Source organism: Stomoxys calcitrans, chromosome 4, assembly GCF_963082655.1.
Source record: "Stomoxys calcitrans chromosome 4, idStoCalc2.1, whole genome shotgun sequence".
Classification (NCBI taxonomy): domain Eukaryota; kingdom Metazoa; phylum Arthropoda; class Insecta; order Diptera; family Muscidae; genus Stomoxys; species Stomoxys calcitrans.
The window spans coordinates 84,386,985-84,414,367 of NC_081555.1; the positions used below are offsets into that span (position 1 = coordinate 84,386,985).

Genomic DNA, 27,383 nt, shown 5'->3' on the forward strand with positions numbered 1-27,383 from the left:
TCCAAGGCGGGGTGATATCTCCGGCACTGTTTAACCTCTATTTATCCTCCATTCCATTCCCCATTGACGGCTTTGAGATCGTATTTTATGCGGACAATTGTACGATCATGGCATCAGGCCCCCAGCCCATTGATGACACCTGCGGTAGGTTAAACGGCTATCTCAACAAGCTTGGCTCTTATTTCAAGAAATCTGATGACATCTGCCACCAAATCTTCAGCTACATCATTCACTACATACACAAAAGTGGAGTTGTCACTCCGTCGACCATCAATTGTTCCTAAATACTTAGTGTCACATTTGAAAGCTTTTACAAAATTTCTTCACATGCCAAAGCAATTTGCGATAAAGTCAAAACTAGAAACAAGGTCCTAAAGTCACTTGCCGGCAGCATTTGGGGTGCTGACAAAGAAACCTTGTTGAGCTCGTACAAAGCAAGCAGATCTGTCAGAATCTCCTCAGTTCTCACGTGGACCACCTCCATCAGGAGACAAAGATGCTACCCGTGCGAAGACATAACTACATGCTGTCTAATCAATACCTTCTGGACTGTTATCGCAAAGACTAAATCCAAATCATCATCTTGTCCACCGCCCAGAAGCCTCAAGGTAGATCTACATGATCTAGAGCGTGAGGTCTAGCGCTATAAGAGAGAACGGCTTATCAAGCGGGTCTAGACAACATTCATGCAGACACGGTAGCTGATGCGGTGAATAGTTACCGGGTGAATGTGGTCCTTGGAGAACGACCGTCTCCCATTGCACCTGAAGAAATTGACCTCCCCCGACAAAGCAGAGTAGTTCTGGCTCTATAACGATCAGTCCCATTTTCAGCAAACTTTTTGATGTTTCAGCGAACATTTTTCATGTTTGTACTAATAAATTTCTCTGAGTGTATAAGTGGAATAGCCTGAACATCTAAGTAAATCCGTACACCTGTGCTATCCTGACAATGGGAATTGATAAAGGGAAAGAGTGGCACAAGTCACGAAAAAGAAAGGCACGCTATCGCCACTCGGCACGGGATGGCTATGAGCATCACACGGGTTTGAACTGTGAGCCCCGATTTGTGTGGTGTTCATAGTCATAACGAGAAATTCGGCTTTAGGCTTTTGCCTAAATACTGCCATACTCGATATGTCAAGGCAAGTTATTGGCACCTTTTAATAACCCATGGCGTTTCCGCCTACTACGGACCCTGACTGAAGAGGGATTTTAACCTGACTACTACGCACACGACGTTGTAATACTTTTAAGGGGTAGGAGCCCGAAGTGGCTCTGCAGAAAGGCCGAAAGCATTTTGGTGATAGCAAAACTGGTGGTCTGAATAACTGAAATCTGCCTGTTTACGAGGTTGACGGAGATTGGCTGGTTCGAGTCGCATGTCTTGTGTTTAACAGAACGATTTTAATATCTGACAAGATCAAATTCTTGAGAGTGATCTCGGATAGGTGACTGAACTGAGCGGTAAGTGTTACATCCAGGAGTGTACTGAAAAGTCTCATAGATGTTGGGAACTTGTAGGCTCGAAATTGTGCTTGACTCCGAATATAATTGACTGGCTCTACAGAAGCGTGATAAGACTAATGCTAATTTACGCCTTGGTGGTATGGTGGACTGTAAAGGAGAAGAAGTGCAACATAAGAGAATTACAACAAGTTCATATGCTGGTCTATGAGAACCACGCCTAATAAGTTTCTGGAGCCATTTCAAGATATTCGAGCCATGGACATACGGATGAAGTACCAGACTTAAAGATGTGGGATAGTGGAGAAAAGATAGGAGTACGTCATAATGGAATAGGCCATAGGCCTTCGTGGAGCAGAGTTTAGCATGACCGTCTTAAACGCCGAACGCGGCGAGAACTTCAAAAAATGTTAGCGGTGGTTAGCTCCTCACTCTTAGGGGATAACTTATCATTATGGAATTTGTAAGTAGCACGTAATTCCTGATTAAGATTTCTTTTACGAGGTTACTTTTTAGTATTAAGAGGCTACAACAAGCCTAGTACTGGCTTAGGTGTATCTCCATAGTGACAAAGGGCGGTGCCAACACTTGTGAGAGATGGCAGCCCTTGCCTATTAAAGACTCCATCGGGTCAATCCAGTACGTACAACCGGCTGCCATGGGATTGTCTACAGCTAGAGGGGAGAACAGGTCTGGGCATCTACATTGAGGACCCACGGACAGTAAGTTTTACCGTTAGGGTAATGCCAAGATTCGGTTTATCCTATAGGATATTCGTCATCGTTCCAAATTTTTCACTGTTCAATAGCGCTACATGCGTGCTTGTTGTCCAAAGGTGGAATAAGAGGACAGACGACTTGGCTGTAAGGGCTAGAGGGTTGCCGGCGACAATCCAAGTTCTTCACCAAGTTTGTTGACGATAGCCCTCTGGCCCTTACACCCAAGTCGTTTTCACTCTCATTCCTCCTTACTCCGCTATGGTCCGGCACCCGTGGGCTATAAGCGCCCACGGAGGAACCGAAGCTTAGCGAAACATTGTTTTACAGAGGGTATATCGTTATAACATTCGGTATCATTACGGGACACAGTACTACTCATTTATTCAGAATAGGCACAGCACATAGTACCACTACCTTATACGGTGGTTAAAAAGAGCTACCCTATACTTGACACCACGGAGGGGTCAGTACCAACAGTATGACCAAAATTGGACTGAACGTTGGCAAGCTAAATCCTATAAGAACCGTTAATTAATATCGAACATACCCTACGTCATACCAGACTCATTATTGAGCTTAAATCTCATCCTATTAATTGCAATGAGAGAAGTTTCCCTCTATTCTTCAGCTTCAGAGAATGGCTAACGTTTGAAGTTTTTGCTTTTTTGGCTGCGATTTGGTCACCTACTCTACTAAAATATGAAGATATCAGACTGAAAAGTGAATATGATATATTCACCGGCTAGAATAGCGCCGCACAATAATAGGAATTATAATAACAAGATGAGACAATCAAAGTGGCGCTACAAAGTTGTTAAACAGATAAAAATACCAGCAGAAGCAACAACAAAAACGCAACAAGGAAGAATTAATTATAGAACAAAAAAAAACAAATAAACCAAAATACAAGAACGTCGGCGACTACAACAACACAACCGACAACAATAACAACATCATGTATGTCCCAACAATAAAAGTACAACGATGACAACGCGCCATGTACACGGCACAGAACACAAAAGTTAGCGCCAGTGTCAGACTGAAGTATAAATTGACATTAATTATTCGATAAAGAGAAGACGAAAAAAAACAACAACAACCAACAACGGCAGCGACCATTGACAGCGAGCGAAGTCAGTAAGCCAGCCAACGACAACCACGATCCATGAAACACGACCGATAAACAACGTCAATCTACTCTCACCTCAAGTCTCGGCCACCACAAGGAAAAAAGTTACTACCCCGCTAACTAACTAATGTTCAAGATGGAAGGAAGCACGTTGTTTGCGATAAAGCCAAAATAATTGTATATTGTCCATAACACACTCTCGGTCTCTCTTAAGAAACATACAGAGAGTATTTTGGACAAGTGAAGCCGCAGTGTTTTGGGAGCGCCATCAACTGTGGGGGAAATCATGAATGAAATCAGCTACCCAAAAACAATGGTGTGAAAGGGAGGAGGGGTTAAGTTACGATCATCACAATTGGATACCGGCTCATAATGTCTTAGTGTGTGTTTGAGTTGAGTAAGTGAATATACATGTTTATATTTTTTTTGCAAATGCTTTACTCCAATAGCGCCGCCGACTTCTTAACTTTTGGGAGAGTGTAAGAGAATGATGCTATATCTCTTGCATAGGTTACACTAGTATTTGTTATATGCAGAGTTACCATTGAGGGAAAACACAATTTTTGTAAAAAGTTAGACACATTTTCAACTGTTGCTATAGGTACAGCATTAAGTATGGCAGAACTCAGCATGCAGCGTCTTAAAGGCCTCTATGATGCTGATCATATCAAATCGTCGTTGCATGATCATATTAAATCGTTGCAACATATTGACGATAGCTCAAACAAATCGTTGATGACATTTTCATATAATTGTACGCGATATGCTTGACATTTTACGAGACATTGTAAATGAATATATTCTATAAATGACAGTTTGCTAAATACTGTCCTTAATGAAAATATACCAATAGATTCCACAAGATGCTCTTTAATGATAAAATATTGGGTTGCCCAAAAAAGTAATTGCGGATTTTTTAAAAGAAAGTAAATGCATTTTTAATAAAACTTAGAATGAACTTTAATCAAATTTACATTTTTTACACTTTTTTTCTAAAGCAAGCTAAATTTAACAGCTGATAACTGACAGAAGAAAGAATGCAATTACAGACTCACAAGCTGTGAAAAAATTTTTCAACGCCGACTATATGAAAAATCCGCAATAACTTTTTGGGCAACCCAATAGATGACAAGATTCACAAATAAGTCATTGAAGACCAAGTAAATTACTTCATCCTCATATTTTCTTTGTTGACACTACTGATGCACATATCCAGTTCATTGTCTAGGAGAAAGATAATTTAAGGATTGGAAGGAATGGTATCTGATGATAATTGTTTTAAATTTCTGAATGATAGGGAGATATGGATCAGTTGGCCGGTGCGAGTTTCTAGAAAGTCTTGTGTTTTTGACACAACATACCACCTAAAGCCTAGTACTAAGTTCATGCCCACGAAAATTATTGGATGACTTAACGCAAACAAAAGTCATTCAACGACACACAACAAAAGAAACTTCATTGAAAGAGAGTGGTTTGTGGACTAGTTCGTTAGAACAGTTAATTACATTTGCAAATAATTGAAGCAAAATATATATTGACGCAGTGCCACGTTGGTAGTATTTCTCTCATAGAACTCAGTACCACTTCCATGGAATGTGTTCGGATTTTCTTCGTTATCATTTTTATAACCACCACCATAGTATGGGTGGTATACTAATTTCGTCATTCCGTTTATAACATTTCGAAATATTGATCTGAGACCCAACAAAGTATATATATTCTTGCTCGTCTGATATTCTATGTCGATTTAGACCCATCCGTCCGTCTGACGAAATCGCGCTAGTTTTCGAAGGAATAAAGATAGGCGCTTAAAAATTCGCACGAGTACTTCCTATTATTGTAGGTCGGTTGGTATTATAAATGGGCTATATCGGTCCATGTTTTGATAAAGCTGCCATAAAAACCGATCTCCCGGATATAATATGTCTATTTCTGCGACCTGAAACACGCGTGTTAAATATGGTCAGAATCGGTTCATAACCTGATATAACTCCCATATAAACTGATTTTCCGATTTCATTTCTTGAACCACTTGCTTTACTTTAATTGGCTATGACAGAACATTTCCACTAGCGGAACGTAGAATAGCGGTCCAAGCGCCCCGATCTTCTGCGCTCATTCTAAAACTCTAACACCAAGTGTCACCAAGAGGTGTCTCCCACTACTTGATCTTTCCATCGGCCCGGTTTGCGTGTACCGCCGTGTTTGCCTTCCAAAGACTTCTTTGCTGGAGCTTCTTTATCCATTCTGATGACATGACCTAGCCAACACAGCCGTTGTATTTTAATACGTTTAGTTGCTATCATCTTCATACAGCTCGTGGTCCATACGACGCCTTTATTTTCCATTAACGCAATTTGATCCATACATTTAACGAAGAATCTTTCTCTCAAACACTCCAAGCGCTGCCTTGTCTGCTTACACAAGTTCCCATGCCATATAACAACACGGGTAGTATCAGTGTCTTGTATAGTGTAATCTTCGTCTGTCGAGAGATGGCCTTGTTTCTTAACTGCCTACTTAATCCAAAGTAGCTTCTGTTTGCCGGTACTATTATTCGGTTTATTTCAAAACTGGTGTCATTCGTTTCGCTTACGGCGGTGCCGAGATAGATAAAGTTGCTGACAATCTCAAAGAGGTGACTCCCAATTTTCTCCATTTTCTTTATCTGACCGGTTGTACAGGCTGTTTTGGGATACCATCCATTTTGTCTTACCTCCATTTACTGACATACCCATTTTCACTGTTTCTCTTTCGATTCTTTAAAAGGCTGCAGTTACTACCTCCGGTGACCAACCAATGATGTCGATGCCGTCGGCATAGTAGCATTTGTTGTCTTGTAAGTAGTGTGCCATATATACTCACATCTGCATCTCGTATAATCTTCTCCAGCTGCATATTAAAGAGATCAAAAGATTAGCTGCTGCTTGTCTGAAACCTCGTTTGGTATTGAATGGTCCGGAGAGATTATTTCCTATTCTTACGGAGGGAACGTGTATCAGCAAGTGTCACCCTGGAGTCTTATTAATTTTGCAGTGATGCCAAAGTCAGACATGGCTTGAAATGCCTTTGAACGTATAGTATAGGGCTATCGAAAGCGCCTTTGTAGTCAACAAAGAGATGGTAGGTGTTGATTTATCCTTCTCGGGTCTTTTCCAGGATTTGGCGCAGTGCGAATATCTGGTTTAGGGTGAAATTACCAGGTCTAAAGCCGCATTGATAGGGCCTAATTATCTCATTGACTTTAGGTTTTAATCTTTCACACAGTATGCTCGAGAGTAACTTGTATACGATAGGGAGGAGATTTATTCCTCTGTAGTTGGCACATTCCATCTTGTCTGCTTTCTTGTGTTCGGGACAAATGCTGAAGTTGAAATCATAGTTCTTCGTCATAATCCTCGGACACTAACAGTTGAGTAAGATGTTCTTTCCATATCCTCAGCACGCTATCTGTGTCAGTAACAGGTTTCCTTCTTTGTTTCTGCAGGAAGATGTGCTGGCTGCACCAAACCCATCGATTTGATGTTTAATTCTTTCGTAAAATTTCCGAACTTCATTCTTACTCCTGTACTTTTCAATTTGCTCACACTCACGTCTTTCCATTTCCTTATTCTTTCTGCGTAATAGACGTTTCTCCTCTCTCCTTTTCTTCCGATACCTTTCGTTCGTCTGAAGCGTTGCTACTGATTTCAGAGTTGCATTCTTGGCTTCATAGCATTTTGACACAATTTGTCGTACCATGTGTTTCTTGGGGGAGGCTTCCAATACCGAAGTACCGATTTCGCGGCATTTTCCATCGAGTGGGCAATGGTTTGCCATTGCGCCATTATATCATCGGAACAAGGAGTGATTTTATCAAACAGTTGGGTCAGTCGAGTGGAATATGCCGTTGCCATCTGTTGTATTTGCTTTTAAATATCCATGCTCAAACGGTAACGAACCTTTATTGCAACAATGTTATGATCTGAATTTATATTTGCTCCATGGACCGATCTTACATTTAACACGCTGGATGAATGCCTTCCATCTATCACAACTTGATCAATTTGGTTCCTCGTGTTTTGATCGGGTGCCAGCCATGTGGCTTTGTGAATATTTTTATGTTGGAATCTGGTGCTGCTAACTACCATGTTTTTTGCCGCGGTGAAATCTTTTAGCCTCAACCTATTATCGGACGTTATCTCTTGGAGCCTAAACTTTCCGACTATTGGGTCAAAAATGTCTTCCTTCCCTATCTTCGCATTAAAATCTCCCAGAACGATTTTAATATCATGGGCGAGGCAGCGGTCATATTCTCTCTCTAGGTGCTCGTAGAAAATATCTTTGGTCTGCTCGTCCTTGCAAAGCAAAATTCAAATTTTGCCCATAAACATTCCACTAAGGAACAGGGGCAAACTTCTCACATATCAATGAGAGCAGTCTGATTAAAGTTTAAACTCAATAATAAAGGGCCGCTTTTTATAGCCGTGTCCGAACGGTGTGCCGCAGTGCGACACCTCTTTGGAGACAAGTTTTACATGGCATAGTACCTCACAAATGTTGCCAGCATTAGGAGGGGAAAACCACCGCTTAAAAATTTTTTTCTGATGGTCTCGCCAGTATTCGAACCCAGGCGTTCAGCGTCATAGGCGGACATGTTAACCTCTGCGCTACGGTGGCCTCCTGCTCCTGCTCGTCCTTGTCTTTCGTCAAATCAGGCTGATGTTGAAGAATTTGGCTTTTATGCGGATTGTGGCTAGCCTCTTATCCACCGGAGTAAAGTTGGAGACAAGCCGTTTTAGTTTCCGGATAACCACAAATCCACAGCCAATTGATGTCTCGTGTAATGGCAGCTATAGTAAAGTTCGTCACCGTTTGGTTTTGTTGTGTTGACCCGAACATGGACATAGCAAGTGCTCGATTATCTGTTCCTCACCGCGAAAGCCATTTTATAACTCCTGAACTAGTACTTAGTGACCTATTATCAAAGGACAGATGTTCTTTCGTCCACCTCCTGTGGACGTAGACCAGAGCGTCCTGTCAGTTCATAACAGATGCCGCTATGTCTTGAGTCCTATTTAGGGATTCTAAAGACTCCGCCACGCACTTCGACTTCACTGTCATCTCAAACCTTAGGCTTTGAGGACTGCCATACTGTTCACATAGATCCTGCGTTTTAAAGACGGTAAATCCCAGAGCTGCTTTTGCGGCTTACATTATCGCCCAGATTTCTGCCCCGTCAATTGTCCGGCAATCTCACCCGAGCACTTCCCCAATCCAGTTATGGACACCATCTATTTCTCTCTTCCGGACTCGGTGCCAAGTAATCTGAGAACCTCCTCAGTCCGGCCACCGGATCCATAGTCTTTGGAATGACCGTTTCCTCTCTCCTTCATCATGACAATTTCCCTCAGCCTAAGAGCAATCTTGGCGGTACAGTTCTGAATATGGACCACGATCGGTTGCATATCCGCGATTGGTTCCAAAACTGCCTGCTTTATGGACTTAAAACTTCCCTCGTTCCAACGTAGGCTGATTTTTGCACCTTCTGGATCTTCCTAAATTGATTCAAGTCTGTTGTCGTATCCGAAACATGGACATATCATTGACATAGAAAGTGTTTCAACGTCTCAACATCTCCAAAACCGTCTGAAACCTTACCTCCTGGTGGTTATAGCCCTAATGGCCGACGAATTAGTTATGACAATTAGCGTGGCGGTGTTGTAAGGTTGCCCATCCTGTCCTGTATGTAAAGGGTGATTTTTTGAGAGCTATAGGAAAGTTTTTCAAAAATAAAACACATAAAAATCAGAGGAATGCATGAAATCTTTATTTGAATCGATAGTACGGTCCATATTATTTAATATTTTTTTCCTGCATATGTCGACCGTGACTGCGCCTCAAATGGTCCATCCGCTTAGTCCAATTTTGGCATACTCTTTCACACATTTCGGCCGGTATCTCACGAATAAATGTTGTCTTCCAATGCGTCCATTGAAGCGGACTTGTCTGTATAGATATAAGCTTTAACATAACCCCACAAAAAATAGTCTAAATGCGTTAAATCGCACGGTCTAGGCGGTGAATTGACCGGTCCCGAACGTGAAATAAAATGTTCACCGAACTCGCCTCTCAATAGGTCCATTGTTGAGCGTGCTGTGTGGCATGTGTCAAGCTCTTGCATTTTGGGCAAAAAAAGTTGGACATCATCTCACGGTAGTACTCACCATTCACAATTACGTTACCATTCGTATAATCTTTGAAGTACGGTCCAATGATGCCACCAGCCCATAAATCGCACCAAACTGTGACTTTTTCTGGATGCATGGGTAGCTCTTGCAATGCTTCTGGCTGTTCTTCACTGCAAAATCGACAATTCTGCTTATTGACGTACCCATTGAGCCAAAAATGAGCTTTATCCCAGAAGAAGAAGAATCGCGCTACGAACTTTTTTAACAGAGCGCACATTTTGATGATAAAATTCAATAATTTGCAAGCGTTGTTCGTTGGTAAGATGTTTGACAGTGAAACAAAACACGAAACGTGCGTGAGTTGTTTAAACCAGTTTTGCCAAAAAGATAAAAGCTAAAAAATAACCCTTTATATGCCGACTATAGGAACATGTCATGCCGGGTATTGGCAAATGGTGCCGCCTTTTGGTGAAAAAGCTCTTTTTTCATAAAATTGAAAATTTTGGGAATTTAATATAAGAAATTTAAATTTTCTATAATTACATCGTAAAATTTCGAATTTTAAAAACCAAATTTCAATTGAATTGAACTTTTGTACCCGGAGGGAGGATGGATTGGATTGGATGGAGCCTTAAACTGCCTGCTACTGGAAAACTTACCCTTGTATTATTTGTAATCTTTGAATGTTGCAAAGCATCTATGTGTGTTTTGCAAACCACTGGCAACACTTGTGTTGTTTATTCCCCATCGCAGCAATAACAAAATTTGTTGAAGGCATGTAGTTGTTTTGCGCTCGATATGTCTGGCCGACGAAGATCGACAGACATCGTTTGTCTGTCTATTACATTCGGTATGCTGTGGCGGTGTGGCGTTGAGCTCCAAAACAAATAAGCCAAAAACAAAAAAACCAAACAAACAAATCATCGTCAAAGCACACGACGAAGAACGCTACACCAATACAGTCGTACATGAATGACACTGTCATGAGGGAGATCGATCCATGGTGGGACTCTTAAATTCTCCAGGTTTTTACGATATTTTCTCAGTTTGAGTTTGAATATCCAACGGATAAGACCGCAGGAGCGCGCGCTTGGGTCGAAAAAACTGTTTGAGTGAATAGACGGAGCACAGAGGCTTCCTTCTTCAGCAAATAAAACCGAAATACAAAAAACAAATAAAAAAAAGAACTTCGAGGAAAAGTGTTTTTTTGGTCTGTTGACTTTATTTGTGCTTTGCGGTTATTTGTGTTTTTTTGCTCTTTGGGGCTGTTGTTTGGCATGGACCACGTGAAAATCTAAAGTTCTTTTTAAAGAATTTCTTCAAGAGAAAAACCAAAAATTCCTATGAATTCGAGAATATTTCATGGGGAAAAATAACATAAATCATATTTTGTTGATCACATTCTTGAAATTTTAAACAAATTTTTTGTTATTGTGTCTTTGCTGGTTCACGGATTGCAGTGGTTGACATACACATAAATATAGTTTGTGAGTGTTTTTTTTTCTTCTAAAAGTGAGTGAAATAATATGGAAAAAATTAAGAAAATAAATTGGCGAAAAATGTGTATGGAAAAAAATTCAGCAATCTATAAACTTGCCTGTGTCGCCGTGACCACAAACAACGCCAAACGTTGGCGCTTGTTCGCCGCCACGGTCGCTCAGTAATTGTCTCCGCCGGCCGCTATTGTTTTACCATAGCCCAAAATGATTCACTGAAAACGAAAAACAAAAAAAAAAAAAAACAAAAACAAATAAAAATAACAAAATATAAAATAAAAACACCATACCCACAGAGGCAGAGATAACTTTGTTTTGATGGCGTTATTGTCTATTCGATTCGATTGTAACTTTAATTGACGGTGTGTAACATAATTATTATACTATTGTCTATATGTATGTATGTTTGTTTGTATGTGTGTCTATAAAAATCGATCTGTATCCGCCCGCCAGTCTTAGTGTCTGTCCAGCTGTCTATCTATTCTCCTAACTTACGGTGTTTTCGTCTGGCTGAAAAATGAAACGAATTTTCCATATCGAATCTGTTTGTCACCTAAGATGTGTGGTGTGCCCCTAATACATTTTCGAGTCATTCGAATCTGATGCAGCATGATCATGATCCGAATATAGAATACTCGGATTTCTTGACAAATGTGTCGAAGTAAAGAAGCAGACAGCAGCAAATATGTATTTTTTTATCTTGCGACGGCATATGCGATGTTCTTTATTAGGGCCGAAATGACATTGCCAGCAGCAGTTTCGTATTCTGTCGTATTCTTACTTGCTATTTATTGGTCGTCTTGACACCAGTTGATCCCTAATTAATATTATAAATTTTTGTCTACCCAATCTTCTACAATATTGGCCAAAAGTAAACAAAACAACAGAAAAGAATGGTGTTTCTATGTTCGTTCTTCTTCATGTGGCTCTTTTGGAAGATAATAATGATCTATTAGTTGGCAATTTGGCTGTATTCATCACATGAATCTCTGGCGTTGCCTCATTTACCTTAAATACTATTCTAATACAATGGTGGTGAAAACTCTTCATATAATCTCTGATATTCAATTTTATTTGCACATATGAATTAATGCTTTACATTAGGAAAATCCTTTAGGTAATGCATTTTATATTGGCATTAGATCTTCTCTTACAATTCATTGGGTATAAATTCTATAACTAAAATATTAAAAAACAAGTAAAAACGTGTTAAGTTTGGCCGTGCCGAACTTTGGATGCCCACGACCATGATTAACCTCTTTTGTAACAACTGCACTGCAATATCCATAGTAATATGCAAATGGGGGCTGGTCTGGATCATATTTGATTCAAGTCCCGAGAACTCTTATGCAAGTCACATTTGCAGCGAAATTTGGCAACAATTCCGCTTTTTATGGGATTAAGACCCTAAACAGATATATCTGAATATAGTCTGATCTGGACCATATATGCTGGTCGGATGACGGGAGGCTTAATAAAAGTCACTGTATCAAATTCCAGCGAAATCTGGTAATGAATGCAGCTTTTATGGGCTTAAGACCCTTAATCGGCAGATCGATCTTTATGACTGCTATATCTCAATATAGAGCGATCTAAACCATATTTGAGTCGGATATTGGGAGGCTTTATTCAACTCACTATTTCAAATTTTAGCGAAATCTGATAATAATTGCGGTTTTTATGGGTTTAAAACCCTCAATCGGCAGAACGGTCTATATGGCAGCTATATCTAAATATTGTCCCATTTGAACCATATTTGGGTTGAATGTCGAGAGGCTTAAAACAAATCACTATTTAAAATTTTAGTGAAATTGGATAATAATTGCTGATTTTATAGGCTTAAGACCCTCAATCGGCAGATCGGTGTAAATGGCAGATATATCTAAATATTGTGTGAGCTGGACCATATTAAAGTGTGATGACCGAAGGCTTAAAATAACTCACTGTTGCAAATTTCAGCGAAATCGGGTTATAAATGCAGCTTTTATGGCCTCAAGACCCTCAATCGGCAGATCGCTCTAAATGGCAGCTATATCCGAATGTAGATCGATCTAAATCATATTTGAGTCGGATATCGGTAGGCTTAAAATAACTCACTTTTTCATGTTTCAGTGAAATCGGGCTATAAATGCAACTTTTATGGGTTCAAGACCCTTAATCGGCAGATCGCTCTATATGAAAGCTAGATCTGAATAAAGACCGATCTGAACCATATTTGAGTCGGATATCGGGAGGCTTTACTCAACTCCCAATTGCACTCACTATTTCAGCAAAATCGGATAATAATTGCGCCTGTTACGGGCTTAAGTCCCTAAACCGACATATCGGAAGCTATTGGGTTGCCCAATAAGTAATTGCGGATTTTTTAAAAGATAGTAAATGCATTTTCAATAAAACTTAGAATGAACTTTAATCAAATATACTTTTTTTACACTTTTTTTCTAAAGCAAGCTAAAAGTAACAGCTGATAACTGACAGAAGAAAGAATGCAATTACAGAGTCACAAGCTGTGAAAAAATTTGTCAACGCCGACTATATGAAAAATCCGCAATTACTTTTTGGGCAACCCAATATATGTAAATATAATCCGATATTAGCCATATTCTATTGGGTTGCCCAATAAGTAATTGCGGATTTTTTAAAAGAAAGTAAATGCATTTTCAATAAAACTTAGAATGAACTTTAATCAAATATACTTTTTTTACACTTTTTTTCTAAAGCAAGCTAAAAGTAACAGCTGATAACTGACAGAAGAAAGAATGCAATTACAGAGTCACAAGCTGTGAAAAAATTTGTCAATGCCGACTATATGAAAAATCCGCAATTACTTTTTGGGCAACCCAATATTTGAATATCGGGGCCCCTAGGTAAATTTCCTGTTTAAAATATCAGCAAAATCGGACAAAAAAATCGATTTTTACAGGCTTAAGACCCTTAATTGCCAGATCGGTCTATATGGACCTATTTGGCCCATTCAAGAACTGAACCTCCGTATGGAAGAAATATGAGTCTGTGCAAAATCTCAACTCAATATCTCTTGTCTTAGAACTTTAAAACGATCAAAAATATATATACTTTGTAGGGTCGGAAATGGATATTTCGATGAGTTGCAAAAGGAATGAATAAATAAATATACCACCTATCCTATGGTGGTGGGTATAAAAATGCATAAGAATTAAAATAAATCATACGCACCCAACTTCCACTTTTGTTAGGTGAAGTTCGAGGAAAGTGGCGGTCTGCTTGCTATCATACAAATTCAATTAAGGGGAAAAATGCTCATATATCAATGAGTGCAGTCCGATGCAAGTTTAAGTTTAATGATAAGGCACCTCCTTTTTATATCCGAGTCCGAGCGGCGTGCCGCAGTGCGACACCTCTTTGGAGAGAAATTTTTATATGGCATAGTACCTCACAAATGTTGCCAGCATTAGGAGGGGAAAACCACCGCTGAAACATTTTTTCTGATGGTCCCGCCAGGTTTCGAACCCAGGCGTTCAGCGTCATGGGCGGACATGCTAATCCTTGAAAAATTGATATTGCTCGGTTTCAGTGGCATTGAAAGTGAAGTAATATCGTGAATTAATACCAAAACAATACCGAATGGTATCAACAATGCTTTACTCTACGGTATTCCTTTGCTATTTATTCACCATCACCGTTGGTATAAATTTTTTCTTTCGACGTAGTCACTTATTACAAGGGTCCGGGTTTTTCTTGCAAAATCGAAACTTTGGGCTCGAGTTTTTTACCCACTACACGACCTTATTTTGATCCAATTTGCGTGAAAATTGGCAACGTACGGTACTTTCAACATCAAATGCAGCTCAAGTATCTTTAATTTGCGTCCAATTCTTATAGACCTACACATCTGATGGTTAGGTTTAAGTGACGGTCTGCCATCAGACTCATTTAGACGATTTGTGATACCACAGGAGAAGAAAAATGCCTTTCAATTCCTATCGTTGAACCATCCATTCGCTAGCCGTTGAAATCTCAACAACTTGCAAATGTTCAAAACAAAGCAAATTTTCCCATGAACATTCCATTAAGGAACACAGGCAAACTTCTCACATATCAATGAGTGCTGTCCGATTCAAGTTTAAACTCAATGAAAATAAGCATCCTTTTTATAGCCGCAGTGCGACACTTCTTTGGGGATGGCGTAGTTCCTCATAAACATCTCCAGCATTAGGGGAGGATAACTATTGTACCACTGAACATTTTTATACCCTCCACCATAGGATGGGGGTATACTAATTTCGTCATTCTGTTTGTAACTACTCGAAATATTCGTCTGAGACTCCATAAAGTATATATATTCCTGATCGTCGTGAAATTTTATGTCGATTTAGCCATGTCCGTCCGTCTGTCTGTCGAAAGCATGCTAACTTCCGAAGGAGTAGAGCTAGCCGCTTGAAATTTTGCACAAATACTTCTTATTAGTGCAGGTCGGTTGGTATTGTAAATGGGCCATATCGGTCCATGTTTTGATGTAGCTGCCATATAAACCGATCATGGGTCTTGACTTCTTGAACCTCTAGAAGGCGCAAATCTTATCCAATTGAAATGAAATTTTGCACGACGTGTTTTGTTATGATATCCAACAATTGTGCCAAGTATGGTTTAAATCGGTTCATAACCTGATATAGCTGCCATATAAACCGATCTTGGGTCTTGACTTCTTGAACCTCTAGAAGGCACAAATCTTGTCCGATTGGATTGAAATTTTGCGCGACGTATTTTGTTATGATATCCAACAATTGTGCCCAGTATGGTTCAAATCGGTTCATAACCTAATATAGCTGCCATATAAATCGATCTTGGGTCTTGACTTCTTGATCATATAGAAGGCGCAAATCTTGTCCGATTGGATTGAAATTTTGCGCGACGTATTTTGTTATGATATCCAACAGCTGTGCCAAGTATGGTTTAAATCGGTTCATAACCTGATATAGCTGCCATATAAACCGATCTTGGGTCTTGACTTCTTGAACCTCTAGAAGGCACAAATCTTGTCCGATTGGATTGAAATTTTGCACGACGTATTTTGTTATGATATCCAACAATTGTGCCAAGTATGGTTCAAATCGGTTCATAACCTAATATAGCTGCCATATAAATCGATCTTGGGTCTTGACTTCTTGAGCCTCTAGAGTGCGCAATTCTTATCTGATTGGAATGAAATTTTGCACGACGTGTTTTGTTATGATATCCAACAATTGTGCCAAGTATGGTTTAAATCGGTCCATAACCTGATATAGCTGCCATATAAACCGATCTTGGGTCTTGACTTCTTGATCATATAGAAGGCGCAAATCTTGTCCGATTGGATTGAAATTTTGCGCGACGTATTTTGTTATGATATCCAACAGCTGTGCCAAGTATGGTTTAAATCGGTTCATAACCTGATATAGCTGCCATATAAACCGATCTTGGGTCTTGACTTCTTGAACCTCTAGAAGGCACAAATCTTGTCCGATTGGATTGAAATTTTGCACGACGTATTTTGTTATGATATCCAACAATTGTGTCAAGTATGGTTTAAATCGGTCCATAACCTGATATAGCTGCCATATAAACCGATCTTTTGTCTTGACTTCTTGAACCTCTAGAAGGCGCAAATCTTGTCCGATTGGATTGAAATTTTGCACGACGTATTTTGTTATCATATCCAACAATTGTGCCCAGTATGGTTCAAATCGGTTCATAACCTAATATAGCTGCCATATAAATCGATCTTGGGTCTTGACTTCTTGAGCCTCTAGAGTGCTCAATTCTTATCCGATCAGAATGGAATTTTGCACTACGTGTTTTGTTATGATATCTAACAACTGTGCCAAGTATGGTTCAAATCGGTCCATAGCCTGATATAGCTCCCATATAAACCGATCTTGGGTCTTGACTTCTTGAGCCTCTAGAGGGCACAATTCTTATCCGATTTGAATGAATTTTTGAACGAAGTATTTCGTTATGATATCCAATAACTGTGCCAAGTATGGTTGAAATCGTGGTTGAAATTGTGGTCCAAACTGGACCCTATCTTGACATCGCTCTAATAGCAGAGCAAATCTTTTCTTTTATCCTTTTTTGCCTAAGAAGAGATGCCGGGAAAAGAACCCAACAAATGCGATCCATGGTATAGGGTATATAAGATTCGGCCCGGCTGAACTTAGCACGTTTTTACTTGTTTCTTATGTTCTCGTTCAGCGTCATAGGATTATATTGTAAACCCTACGCCATGGTTGCCCATGCGAATGTTTAAATCTGGTAAATCAGACAAGTTCTCAAAGAAATGAGAACGCAAGTGGAACTGCTAGTGTAGGACACACACACAGCAAATGTTGTATAGTGTCTTCTTCATCGTAGTTCTCATAGTTTTTCAAAAGTCTATACTTGCAACCTTCAGTCAACATGTTTTTCGCTCAGACACTGACCTGTCATGATTGACACAATGACTGAGATGTTTGTTCTAGCCAGCGACAGAAAATCGGTATACCTCGGTAAGCCTTGATTAGGCCACATCTGTCCTACTGTTATTCGTTACCCTTCGGCCCTGATCCTGAAGACTTTCTTGCATGTTGCTAGAGGCATATCCACAGATTCCAGTTCCCTGAAATGTGTAAGGTAGTTCCTAGTCTAACACGCTCGTCGCTCTACAATTCCCTGGGATATCTCTGCGGCCCGGCTACCAAAACAAATGAATTTTGAACTGTTCAGCCAACTATTTGAGATATCTTCGACAATAGAGAGCGGTTTTCGAATTCAGAAATATGTTCCCCAGAGATTAATGGTTGCCTGAGAAGATATTTATGCCAATCGTCGTTATGACATTACGTCTTAGCCATTCCGTCACTTCTTTGATTACAGGGATCTTCGCTTGATACACGCTACAGTGGTGGGAGAAACCTTTTCGATAAGACCAGTCCTAGTTCTTTACCCATATTGCCATGGTCGGTAAATATGTCCGATTTAGGGATGTTTTGTGGGTTGGGGTGGCCCCCCTAACACTTGGTCCGACAATTGGATATCAGATAGGTTTTCTTATTCTAAATACCGAAATTTGGATACCAAATTTCATTTTTACTATATGAGAGCACATAAAATTTCGCTTAAATCGCATCACCCATCTCCGAGATCTGGCGTTTCTAAAAATTAGGGTTAGGGGGAGGGTCCCCCCCCCCTTCAGATATCACAAAATGTAGTACCCTATTTTCACCACGGGATCATTATGCATCATCTGTGAAAATTCCAAAAAAATCGGTTCAGCCGTTTCGGAGTCTAAGTAAATCCACCTACAGACATAATAAAACTGTTGGCAAGTGTTAATATCTTTCTCATTATAGAGTTTCATTTAATATTTGAGAACGTTGCGGTTTAATGTGATGTGTCTATATGAGTAAATTATTACTATTATTACCTGACTTTTCTATTCGACGCTAATAGAAAAGAGAGCAAAGGCACAATAATAGCGTCTTCTTTTTCGTTTCCCATCACAAAGGTAACAATAACGACCGTTTTGTATTCTGGATTTTTTTCTCTTGCTCTTATTTTAATATAAATGGCGCCATCGTTGTCAATGTTTGTATTTTTAATTCATCACAATCGATCGATATAAACAAACATACATCCGTATACTGCAGAATGAATGCAAATTAGTGTAAATATATTATGTGGTATATGTTTCCTAGGTGTACGGGATACGCGTGTGTTACCTTTTTTGAGTTTTAATGTGTGCTAATTATTCGTTCCATTTTCGGCAGATGACTTAAATGGCAATTGTCGCTTCCTAACACTATGGTAAGTTTTTATTTTTCTTACATTGGATATTATAATAATAAGATTATAGTTCTAATTTATAATACATACTAGTTGAGAAGATTTAAATATTTAGAACAATTGAATATTAAATTTTTTAATGGACATCCATTTGCAATACGCACAACTGTCGTACATATTTTGTAAGGACTCTATAGTTTTTAATAAGTTGCTAATCGCTATTTTTAGTAGGATATATATTGACCTGATCGTCGTTACATTAGTTTCAACCTTGGAGAAAATACTGCATAAGTGGTCGCTCCGCCGAAAAGAAGCAAAGCGGATTGGTATAAATTTTGACAAACATTCTGCACGAATATCCCCTCTAGACCTGAAAAGGGAGTGGAAACTGCGGTGGACAATGATATAATGGCCAATCGGATCAAGAAGGCCGTGAATGACTCACTTTTGTCAGCATGTTTAGAACAAAACCATGGGGCAAAGAACGATCACCATGGCGGGCACCAGAGAAATCTTCAATAGGGCGAAAGCCACAAGGGGACAACACGACTGGGACTAGATGTCCCAGATGGTTGAGTTAAGAAAATTGAAGGGTGAGCTGAAAAAGGTAAGGAACAAATTCTGGGTGGAATTCGGCAGCTCCGTGTAGGATACATCTGAGGCTTCGAGGCTTAGAAAGATCCTATCCTCGAAACCTATTTCATTAGGAAACATTCTGAAGTCGGAGAATGTATGGACAATGCCTTATGAGGAAACACTAGAATTACTCGTTAATATACATTTCCCGGGAAACTTTTCTTTAACGGAAACAGTCATGTCATCTGCATAAGCGAGCATTTTTATACCTTTTTCTCCCAGAGACAATAATATTGGGTTGCCCAAAAAATAATTGCGGATTTTTTAAAAGAAAGTAAAGGCATTTTTAATAAAACTTAGAATGAACTTTAATCAAATATATAATTGCCATTTTGTTCGATAACCTTTTGCCATCTTCCTGGAAAATTTAGTATTCCACGCTCATAGAACTTCTGGCCTTTATCTGCAAAAAACTGAACCAAGTACGATTTTATAGCCTCATCATTGCCGAAAGTTTTACCATTTAAGGAGTTCTGCAAAGATCGAAATAAATGGTGGTCTGATGGTGCAAGGTCAGGGCTATATGGTGGATGCATCAAAAGTTCCCAGACAAGCTCACTCAGTTTTTGGCGAGTGACCAAAGATGTGTGCGGTCTAGCGTTGTCCTGGTGGAATATGACACCTTTACTATTGACCCATGCTGGTCGCTTCTCCTTGATGGCTGTATTCAATTTGTCCAATTGTTGACAGTAAACATCCGAATTAATCGTTTGGTTCCTTGGAAGCAGCTCAAAATATACCACACCTTTCCAATCCCAGCAAACAGACAGCATAACCTTCTTTTGGTGGATATCAGCCTTTGAAGTGGTTTAAGCTGGTTCACCAAGCTTGGACAATGATCGTCTTCGACTAACGTTGTTGTAAACAATCCATTTTTCATCTCCAGTTATGATTCGTTTTAAAAACGGATCGAATTCATTGCGTTTAAGGTGCATATCACAAGCGTTGATTCGGTTTGTGAAATGAATTTCTTTCAATACATGTGGTACCCAAATATCAAGCTTTTTCACCAGTCCAAGACTTTTTATGTGATAATGAACGGTTGATTTTGGTATATTTACCTTCTCTCCTATCTCACGCTCAGTTACATGACGATCCAATTCGATTAATGCTTTGATTTGGTCATCATCAACTTCATTTGGCCGACCTGAACGTGGCTCATCTTTAAGTGAAAAATCACCAGAACGGAATTTGCGAAACCAATTTTGACACAGTCTTCCTTTTAAGGCTTTATCACCATACACATCTCGTAACTTTTTAGCAACGCGTAAAATATGACGAAAATGCTCCTTTGTGGGCTCCATATTAAAATTGACGCCAAACAAACAAATGTAAACAAAATTTCGCGCACTTTTTTTCTAAAGCAAGCTGATAACTGACAGAAGAAAGAATGCAATTACAGAGTCACAAACCGTTGAAAAAATTTGTCAACGCCGACTATATGAAAAATCCGCAATTACTTTTTGGCCAACCCAATATATTGAAAATGGGTATATTCTAAAGTAGAAGACAGTACATCCCTTTTTCCTCGCATCCTCACAGCTTCTGTAGAAGTCGTTTCTTGCAACCTGCAGGCTGCCAACATGTTTACCGATCACAACTGTAATGACTGAGACGCCTGTCAGAGACAGCATAGCTCATCAAGTCTAGATTGGACCACATAATTTTGGAATGTTCACCAACCCCCCCTTTTGTGGTGATCTAACCTATCTCCTTACTAATGATAATTACATTTGTGGGGAATCCTGTCATGTTAAAGCTTTGGCTAAAACGTTATAAAAAGGAGGCCGCTTATCATTGAGCTTAAACTTTAATCGGACTGCACTCCATGATATACATTGAAATTTTGTCTTTAGGGATTATGTCGTTTAGAATATTGCCATTGTAATAGCAACATCAACAGCAGTTAAAACCAGGATTTCAACACAGTTTAAATAACTTGTGTTGTTGTCAATAAATTTGTGTCAACTTATTTAGGAACGGAAATATAAGCAATTAATGATGCCATTGCGATGATTGGTCTGTTGAAAAGATCAACGAAATTTTGGCGAATTTTTGAGATTTAAGTGCAAACTTAAAATTGCAAAAGAAAAAGAAACTAACTGAAACCCAAACTAATGTCGATTTGTTAAGGAAATAATAAACGCCAACAGAGCCATAAAAAGTCCGACATTTTTCTCTCTTACCAAACTTGTACGAATCTGCCCACATGCGCCTGCCTGCCTGCCTGCTTGATGGCCTAAAGTTTTATGGCTAAATCGCATGAGCGTCACTTTGTAACACACAAAACGTTGTAGAATTACACACCAAAATCGGTCGTACACAACAAACCAAAGAAAGAAAGACTGAAAAAAATGGGCATAGCAAAAACGTCGTCCAACACGCACGCAGCGACACTCACGCAAAATTCAGATCTGAGGCCTTAATGAATGAATGAATGGATGAATGAATTGAAGGTATGAATGAATGAATGGCTGGAATACCTACTATTTTTTTTCCAATTTCATTCATAAAAATCTTCGCTATATTTATGCATGTTTTGCCATAGTCAGAATTGCGTTCGTTGTGTATGTGAATGTACGAGCGTCTATACAGTGATTGTGCATAAGTTAAACTTTTTTATTACAGCCAACAGAATGTGTGGGGCTTATGCGAGTCGTTTGTTGGATGATCAGATATAACAGTGGTGTGGAGAATTGCAAATTATTACCAACAGAATACCGCTGGTGACGGGATGAAATCCCAGAAACTGTGGTCCGGTTTATAATTCGACCAAATTTTTAAAAAATTTTGATTTGAAACCAAATGGATAGTTTATTAATAAATAAATAAAATCGCATTTGTCGAGTTCTTTGCGCGGTATCCCTTTTTAGACAAACAAAGAATAATGGATAAGAATTGTCATGCTATTGGAGATATATCAAGTTGTAGTCCGATTCGGACCATAAGTAAATAGAATGTTAAGGACCATAGTAGAAGTCATTGGGTAATATTTCAGTCCATTCGGAGAAGAATTGCGCCTTGTAGGGACTCAAGAATCATATTCGCGAGATCAGTTTAGGCCGTTGTACAGAATTTCAGCCAAATCGGATAAGAATAGCGTCCTCTAGAGGCTTTAGAAGACAAGATACCAGATCTGTTTATATGATAGCTATATCAGGTTATGTATCGATTTGAACCATATTTATCGCAGTTGTTGGAAGTAATAACAAAATACTTCATGTTAAATTTCAGCCAAATCGGATAAGAATTGCACCCTCTAGTGTTTCAAGAAGGCAAGATCCAAGATCGGCTGGTTATAAACCGATTTGATCCATATTTGGCACAGTTTTTGGAAGTCGTAACAAACAACTTCATGCTAAATTTCAGCCAAATCGGATAAGAACTGCGCCCTCCAGTGGTTTAAGAAGTCAAGATCCAAGATCGGTTATATGACAGCTATATCAGGCTATAGACCGATTTAAACTAAATTTTGGCGCAGTTGTTGGATATCATAACAAAGAACTTTATACAAAATTTCAGCAAAATCGGATAAGAATTGGATCCTTTATTGCCTCAAGAAGTCAAGATCCAAGATCGGTATATATGGCAGCTATATCAAGTTATGGACCATACTTAGCATAGTTGTTGGGAATGATACCAAAACACCACCTGCAAAATCTTAGCCAAATCGGATAATAATTGCGCCCTCTAGAGGCTCAAAAAATCAAGAACCAAAATCGGTTTATATAGCAGCTATATAAGGTTCTGAATCGATTTGAACCATACTTAGCACAATTGTTGGAAATGATACCAAAACACCACGAGTAAATCGGATAAGAATTGCGCCCTCTAGATGCTCAAGAAGTCAAGACCCAAGATCGGTTTATATGGCAGCTATATCAGAACATGGACTGTTTTGGCCTATTTACAATGCCAACCGACCTACACTAATAATAAGTATTTGTGTAAAATTTCAATCGGCTAGCTTTACTTTAGCGTGCTTTCGACAGCGGACGGACATGGCTAGATCGACTTAAAATGTCATGACGATCAAGAATATATATACTTGTTGGAGTCTTAGATGCATATTTCGAGGTGTTTAAAATGGAATGACGAAATAAGTATACCCCTCATCTTATGGTGGAGGGTATAACAAACAAGTAAAAAGACGTTCACCATAATCCGGCGAAATATGCATAATTTATACCCCCATATCAGCTATATCGAAATATGATCCGATTTGGACCAAATTCGGCACGGACATTAAGTGGTCTAATAAGTACAAGTCATTGTTCAACTTTGTAGAACAAAATATTGGTCTTTTTGGTCCAAAAAATTACCGATCTTAACCATATACAAAACGGATATCGAAAAGCCTAACATAAGTCACTGTGTTAAATTTCAGCGAAATCGGATTATAAATGCGCCTTGTATGGGCGAATACTAAATCGAGAGATCGGTCTATATGGCAGCTATATCCAAATATGAACCGATCTTGGCCGAATTGAAGGGGGAAGTCAAAGGGGTCAACACAACTCACTGTCCTAAACTTTGGTTAAATCGAACAATAATTGCATATCTTATGGGTCCAAGACCTTAAATTGAGACATCGGTCTATAAAGCAGCTATATTCAAATCTGGACCAATTTGAGCTAAATTGAAGAAGTATGTTGAAGGCACTAACACAATTTACTGCGGATCGGTCTATATGGTCTATATATAAAAATATAGTCCGATAGAGCCCATCTTTGAACTTAACCTGCCTACAGACAATAAAAGAATCTGTGCAAAGTTTCAGGTCAATTATTATCTTTATTTGAATTTGTTGAAGATTTGATATTTAGAGACTTTTTTTCAAAAACTTTAGTTTCATCAAACAAATTTTGTTGTACGTACGATTTTCTTAACCACTGTTTGTGCCTACATCACTGGGTTTAAAATAGAAATTATAAATGGTGTAAAATCCGTTAAATTTTTACGACTTATTTTTTGTGTCCAATCTGCCTATTTTCCACATTAGCGAATGTCAACATTTGAAAATATGTTTCGTGGTTTTTAGTGGGTTAATAATGGTTCGATTTGAAAAGGTTGAAAAGGTTTTGTTAGAATTTCCTAGAAAGGTGGAAGTCGAGAGATTATTACGAATTCAGGAGTGCGATATGAATATATCAGAAATTTATTTTGCATATTTAATATGTCGATTTAATACTAAATAACAAATTACAGGGTAGCTGACGCGAATTGTTACCAAGTTCAAACTGGTATATCGGTAAAACTAGATATGACAGCTATATGATATTTGTTTTATTGACATGTCATATGTTTATTTGAAAATTAAGTTATTCTTAACGGATTTCATGCTTAATAGTGGGATTGCGTTATATTTGCTGGAAAATTACAACCTGCTCTTGCCATATAGCTGCCATATAGACCGATCTCTCGATTTAAGGTTTTGGGCCCATAAAAGGTGCATTTATTGTCCGATGTCGCCGATATTTGAGACAGTAAGTTGTGTTAGGGCCTACAACATCCTACTTCAATTTGGCCCACATCGGTCCAGAATTGAATGTGGCTGCCATATAGACCGATCTTGGCCCCATAAAATTCGATTCCGCTGAAATTTTGCACAGTGACTTATGTTAGGTTTTTCGACATCCGTGTCGTATATGGTTCAGATCGGTCTATATTTGGATATAGCTACCAAAAAAACAATATTTTTTTTTACAAAATTGAACAATGGCTTGTACATACTAGACCACTCAATGTCCGTGCCGAATTTGGTCCCAATTGGACCATATTTCGATATTGCTGCTATAGGGCATAAATTATGCATATTTCACCGAATTATGACGAAAGGTGGTTCACATAAATACTTGAAGTGGTGGGTATCCAATGTTCGGCCCGGCCGAACTTAACGCCTTTTTTAATTGTTTAGCTAATATTTTTTTTTGGCTAAGAATATATTAAGCTAATTAAAAACAAAAAATTTTAATTTCATTTTGTGGTGTTTTACGAAAATTGCAACAATTTTTCAATTTAATTATTTTTTTAAAAGTTGGTTTTATACTTACCATACATGCGATATTAATGCGCACCATGCCACTATGGACATACTCCTAAGCCAGGGATCAGCTTGCTGTGCGCTTTAAATATTAAAAAAAGTAACCTCGCAAAAATCTAAGTTGGGAATTCCGTGCTACTTACAAAATTGTTTTCCTAATTGTTGGTTTATATCTTGTATTGTGTCCAAACCTAAGTGCCGGTGACTGTTAGCCGCGAAAGCCGAACAATGACATAGGAAATGCTCCAACGTCTTATCATCTTCTCCACACTACAAGTTATCACTTGCCGCGCCGGTTTTGCATAAGTGAAATCGTAGTTCTATGTGTCCTGTTAAGATATCGAAAGCTTTACTGACCAAATCATAATCCGGATCTCCCCATAGGATTTTCGTCGTCCTGCCGACCGTTTCGGTGTTCCACAGTGTTACATACGTTCGTAACCCAGGCTCTTAACTCAGACTGCGTCGACTTCGGGTAACCAAGCTTGTTGACAGCAGTCCTACGGCCTTCACTGGCGGATTTTGCCATTCTCAGTTAATTTCCTTCTTACATTCCAAGTCTATTCGTGATTTTATCAACCTGGTCGTTTTTGCCCTGTAGGCCAGTTTAATATCCGTAAAGATGTTCCACTCGACGTCCTCTCGTTAGCACCACACCAGCTTATGGTCAGGCAGTCTAAAATAGATCTCAGTCCCTCTCTGTGTTCTCTAGCTTTGATCCATCCGCATAACATGATCTTCCAGATGGCAATACTAGGGTCCCGTCAATTCAAGACTGTGATGACTGTCTCCATCAGAGCGTGTGTTGCCGTCCCGCTCCGGCAGACGACCTTAATCGTAAATGCAAATTTTGACCATTAACATTCCACTAAGGACTGGGGCTAACTTCTCACATATCAATGAGTGAAGTCCTATTCAAGTTTTAAGCTCAATGATAAGGGACCTCCTTTTTATAACCGAGCCCGAACAGCGTGCCGCACTGCGAGACCTTTTTGGAGAGAAGTTTTTACGTGACATAGTACCTCACAAATGTTGCCAGCATTGTAAAGCGAAAACCACCGCTGAAAAATGTTTTTTCTGATGGTCTCGGTCGCTCGGATCCTGGCGACCTCAACCATAGGTCCTCCAGTAAGAATTTGCCTAAGAATTTCACCATGATTTCCGTCGAGAATTCGCTACCCCATCCCTTGATGAAGACCGTCGATTTTGTAAGCTGGGGAATGACAATCTTTCTCGTTAATGGAGAATAAAGGCGTCGTATGAATCACGAGCTGTATGACGACGATAGCATAGTTACAAGTCTGAAAATAAAACGGTTGTATTGGCTAGGTTATGTTCTTAGAATGGATGAAGAAGCTCCAGCAAAGAAGTCTTTTGAAGGCAATCACGGTGGTACACGCAAACCTGGACGTCCAAAAGCCCGAGGGAAAGAAGTGGTGGGAGATATTTCGAAACTTGGTGTCCCAGATTTTGGAATGAACACAGAAGTTCGAGGCGCTATTCTACGCTATTCTACGTTCGGCTTATTGGACATGTTCTGTCATACCAATTAAAGTAAAGTAAGGTAACTGGCTTTTAGAAGCTCTAGAAGAAGAGAAAATATATATGTCATGTGACTTTTGGTGTATTTGCAACAAGACCAATGAAGAATGGACAAACGAAGTTTTGCTTTGCTGAAGAAAAACAATTTGGTCATCAAACAATTGTAAACAAGATATGGCTTATCTAGCCTTTGGGGATTATAAATCAATATTTTGAGTAAATAAAAAAATTGGAGAATATTATGTATTTAATTTGTTCCACAGAGTCGTTCGGTTATAACGAAATAAGCTGCCAGTCCCTTTAAATACAACAACACATAAACGAATGTAGAAAAATAATCAACCAAAACTATGACTAAGTTATTTCCATATCAATACTTTTCAGTGAATGTAAATCGCACAGC

The 27,383-nt window shown here is 39.0% G+C and overlaps 1 protein-coding gene across 4 annotated transcripts in view; it reads left to right on the plus strand.

The window, feature by feature from the left end:
* Window positions 1-27,383, plus strand: part of LOC106086369 (A disintegrin and metalloproteinase with thrombospondin motifs 6) — a 170,373-nt gene that overhangs the window by 40,101 nt on the left and 102,889 nt on the right. For 2 of the 4 annotated variants that reach the window (XM_013251012.2, XM_013251014.2), the window contains exons 1-2: window positions 10,554-11,342; window positions 18,672-18,780. The exons of 1 other annotated variant lie outside the window; for it this stretch is intronic. The gene's annotated coding sequence lies outside the window, so the exon portion shown is untranslated. Of the gene's footprint in view, window positions 1-10,553; window positions 11,343-18,671; window positions 18,781-27,383 lie in introns of those variants that run through there. One more of the 4 variants, XM_059366466.1, reaches the window with a different exon arrangement.